The sequence below is a fragment of the Penaeus chinensis genome, chromosome 8 (assembly GCF_019202785.1).
Source record: "Penaeus chinensis breed Huanghai No. 1 chromosome 8, ASM1920278v2, whole genome shotgun sequence".
Classification (NCBI taxonomy): domain Eukaryota; kingdom Metazoa; phylum Arthropoda; class Malacostraca; order Decapoda; family Penaeidae; genus Penaeus; species Penaeus chinensis.
Window position 1 is genome coordinate 23,703,900 of NC_061826.1, and position 5,000 is coordinate 23,708,899.

General features: G+C 36.5%; 1 non-coding gene across 1 annotated transcript; it reads left to right on the plus strand.

Annotated features, from left to right (window-relative positions):
* The first annotated feature begins 2,214 nt into the window (after positions 1–2,214).
* On the plus strand, positions 2,215–2,287 carry Trnak-uuu. Its single transcript has one exon. It is a non-coding gene; the product is annotated as a tRNA-Lys (tRNA).
* The last annotated feature ends 2,713 nt before the right edge of the window (positions 2,288–5,000 follow it).

The window sequence follows — 5,000 nt, forward strand, 5'->3', positions numbered from 1 at the left end:
TGTTAGAATGTGTAATAAGGTTATTTTTTCTTCAAATGCCGAAATTTAAAATAAGAAATTTTGTCTTGGTATAGCCAGTTATTATGCAAAGAAGGCCAGTAACCACGAATTAAAAGAAAGCAAAGAAAAATGACCTTTCATTCAGCTAGGGACATTTACGACGGTGGCGTCGCGTTATTCCAGAAGTAACTGATGTAACTATCCAGTATTAGGCAAGTACATCCAACACTTTCCAGAACAGTTTGTGCATTTCGCTCTCATTCCCTCCCCTAATTTGTTGTCACAATGAAGCATCGTGAATTACTACAGGAATATTAGAAGTACGATTTGAATGAACCTACTCACTTGAAAATGATTTTCATTCAGAGAAAAAATAATTTACAAGATCGATCCGCCGCTTTCTCTCTCACCAGTTTATACCTATTAAGTGCCCAAACTTTCCTGTATTTTACCCTTAATTATGTAGTAGTCAAAAATACAATCAGCTTTTTATTTCGATCACACATCTTGTACAACGACTTGCATCTTATCCTTATGTACTATTTTGCCAGAGTTGGCCATCAAAGTACCCTGTGCAATCCGTATACCTGATATAAAGATCATCATCATCATCTTCATCATTATTTTTGTTGTTTTGCTGCTGTTCTTGTTTTAATAATGATTACTATCAATATTCATAAAGAGCATGGCAATGTTTATACAAATTATGCAAACGCCGCTCCATAAACGAATGCACCCCACCAGCACTTTTCTTTTCAGGAGACATCCCCATGACGTTATAAAACTTTTCTAGGAGTTCCCAAACTGTTTAATTCATGCCTCTAAATTTGGTCTCTCCTTCGCCATCCCCAACAGTGGTCATCCAGCCAAAGAACAGAAGCCTCTATTCTTCGAAATCAGTCTGGTGATGACCGTCTGATTCAGTGTGAAAGACCATGATTCAAAAGGACACGAGTCAAATGAATCTCATGTCTCCACGCGGCTCGACTCGTTCATTGTAGACTCAGCTTAAGTTCTAAGAAAGCAAATTATTGTGTAGAACGTGTTGCATTATTATATTTAACGAATAGGATTATGACAGAATCAAAGCTCTGAAAGCGCATGGTGTCTTAATGTCCGGTATATTTTCTTCGTGAGTGAATTAACGAGTCGTAATCGTATGTGTGCTTCTTTCTGTATCAGCGGGATCTATATACTTTGTGTAAATGAAGATCATTTGAGATTTCTAATAACTGGATAGATTTAATATAGACCTTGGAGGCGTCAAAATCACACTTCTTTCCATTTCGTGGCATGAAAAATGATTCCGCCAGGTAATCATCCAGCTCATTACATAATTTGTGTTCACTCATATTTTTGTTTGATTCTGTTTATAGTAAATAAGACACGTTTTAGTAAACAAGCATCTGAAGCAGAAATGTTGATTAAGTTTCTAAGAAAGTATGAGTTATTGTATGCCACGATATCTTGACCTGCGAGGTGATTCTGTCGTTCAGGGGTTTTCTCTTTTATTATTCATTTAATTTACCTATTTACTTCTTTTGCTTGATTTTTTATGTTTCCTTCATGCAAGTTTTGTCTCTCTGTGAAACGTTTTTAGAGATGGGTACCACTAATATGCAGAGCTTAGGGCAGTAGTAAGCAGTTATTCAGCTGTGTCATGCGTGATCCTTGTTACTGACACCAGCGCGTAGCGCAAGTGTGTTCAAATATCCCTGACCTAATACAAGACATAACTCAAATGATTTAATGGTTACAACTGTAATATCTTTAACCATCATTATATGCGCTTTATATTCTGAATTATATTTATATTTTGGATAACATTATTAATTCTTAATAATAAGAGTAGTAGTAATATGAATACAATACTAGCTATAGTCAGGGCTGACTTGGTCCCACGTAGACAGGACAGGCATTGGGTTGGAAACCATGCCTTATTTGCGATTGAGTGAGCCTTTCCTCTGTCTCTTCACTTTGTCACTTATTGTCGACTTCTAACTTTTTAAATTACTGGTTATAGGAGTAGTAGTAGTGGTAGTAGCCATGCTATCTGAGATTCATTCATGGGATTCTTTCTAACGTTAAAAATCCTACCCCTGACTTAGTATACATTATTTCATTGCATCCAAAATGCTAAAATTTGTTCCAGATCAGGTATTTTATGGGTACCATGTTAAATTAAATATTTTATAAGATAAGTTTCATGTGTAAGCCCGGATAGCTCAGTCGGTAGAGCATTAGGCTTTTAACCTAAGGGTCCAGGGTTCAAGTCCCTGTTCGGGCTATACTCTTTTTCACAGGTTAACAAGAAACGATATGCCAGTTATAAATCTCCAAAACAGTAGAGACATCGAAGACTTGATATGAGGCGCTGGAGGGCAGACACAAACATTGATCAGTTTGTATCCTCTGGAAGTGACAGCTTGTAATTTTGATTGGATTTACACAATATTGTCAGGCAAAATTTTTTCCTTTTTTTAGTACAGCGTACGAAGAGGTGTACAAGTGCCATGCCGTTGACAATTTGAAGATCGGCATTTTACAAGCAAATCTCATTTCTGTAAGGCAAAAGTGTGTGCACACTATCGCTTACTTCCTAAACAGTGTGTGTGTGTGTGTGAAGAAAATGATACTCACGCTAAAGTTTATGCCAACCATCCTTGAAAATAAGTAACTAGGATTTATGGTTATAGTAATAAAGCTGTATATGTGAAAACAAACAAACAAACAAAATACGCATTTTCTTCCACATTACTGTGGGAAACGAGTTTCTGGAATCACAGAATAAAGAGTAAAATTATAGACATTTAATATCAGACGCGGTCAAGGTTATCTGCTGAGATGCTAAGGCTTTATCTACGTACTTGTACGTACTTGACCGACTGTAGATAAGATGATCTGCTGGAAACGACTGATATGATACTCCACAAATGCAAACGCGTAATTACGTAGGTTTGGAAGATTTGCGTTGGAATAGACAAAACCGAGTCAAGCCCTCATAAAAGAAATAATAATAAATAAAATACACATACGTCTGTTTCCCTCTGCACCGCCGAAGTGATACTGACCTGCTCGCGGAGGATACCTTTCATTTCATTTCTCACCTCAATTGAACACTGACGAGATAGCGCCCATTGCTCCCTCGGACAGTCTGCTCAACGATATTTCTGATCTGGATTTGACTGGAAATGTATCTTGATATTGTACAGTGCCAACCGAAAATATATGTTATATCACGATAAAAACAAATATCGTTAATTATTATAAACTGACGTCAGACGACTTACAGCAAATAAAAGGAGTGTGATTTGTTTTTCTAAGAATTATTAGACACTTATCTCATAAATCAGTACATAAGAGTGACTGAGTCCATGGCTGTTTATAGTATTTAAAATCTAAGAACACATCTTTGAGGAATGAGAAACACTAGTTCCAGACAAAATTTTCAACTAAACAATCTAAAATATTTAATGATAATCTAAAATATTTCATCTCCTCTCCAGCATTTTAGACTAAAATATTTGTTACAAGATCATTTCTGTTTATGCCTTTACGTACATTAAGTAATGGCCTCTGCCTTTGTACGTTGAAGAAACGTAACGCGTATCAATGTCATGCATTTAATCATCTCTCAAGCACAAATGCAAGCACAGTGAAGTCCATCTTTCAACTGAATATTAATATCAATATATCGTTACTCTTAATCAATCTTTAATTTCAATCAAATTTTATGTAATAGTACGAATACAAATTTTACATTGGGTATTGTGGTGGGGAATGGTTAATGGTTAAAACAAAGATATGTACTAGACATCAAAGGTCACATAGCATTATAATAAAGTAATAAGGCGAAAGGGATAAAAATAAGTTACTGATTAGGATAAGTGCACATGAAAAATGAGTTGAGTCGAGGGCCGAGTTCCAAGGCAAGGGTGATCCCCTACACTGGGCCTCAATATCCGTCTCCTACCCCCCCCCCCCCCCCACGACAACGACGAACAAGGGATTGGGAGGGGGGGGGGGGCAAGTAATGTGATCATTATTATTTACGAGAGCCTGATTATAGACATTCAATTCCTTCTCCAATTTCATGGTCAGAGTTTGATTAGCTTTGTGACAAAAATGAATGGGATGAAACGATTATGATCAAGTAATTTGAATAACTAAAAGGAACATATGAAGTAATTGCTTAATGCATAAGAAACCGGATGATATGATATTGTAACACGATTGCAAAACCTGGTCAGGTTGTGGGCATTATTATAATGAACTGCACATTCTCGATGCGTAATTGGCACGAGCACCAATTTACTATTTGACGTTTTGCAATGAGTTTATCAGCATACAGTTAATTGCTTAATTTGTTCACTAATATCCGTGCTAATACACTCTCGCAATGAAAAGTGATTGTAAAAAAATCATTTTCAAGACAGTGTTCATTAAGTAGAATAATTAGGTGTTTTGATTTAAATGGGCCTTTAAGAAGTCCCAAATAGCTTTATTTAAGTTCTTTCTCTAAATTCTCACATCTGACGTAATTTGGGTTCCCCATCAGTAATAAGCACACGATTACAAAAGCGATAATTTATATAACATTCCTATTTCTCACGAAAGCATTCTTCTAGGAAACATTAATTCGTTAATGATATTAATCAAGTCTTGGATGGAGGACATAAAGTTTCCGTGACAGATCCCGTCAAAGCATTATCCGTTGCACGAACGACTAGATGAAAGGCCGTGAGATTGGGGTTGCAGCCTATTTTCATCATATCTCGAGCCCCGCAACAGCAACGGGTATATTTGGTATCGAATCAATTTTCATTCCTATCTATGGATACAAATGGATACATTTCTCATAGTGGCGTTTCTAAACATGTAGTACATGTACGATTACCACCTTCTGCACTCTTCATGGGGTACATCTATGTCTCACTGAATAGTAATATGAGTGATATGATAGGCCTGCATAGGTAACCATCGTTCCTGTATCTACCATC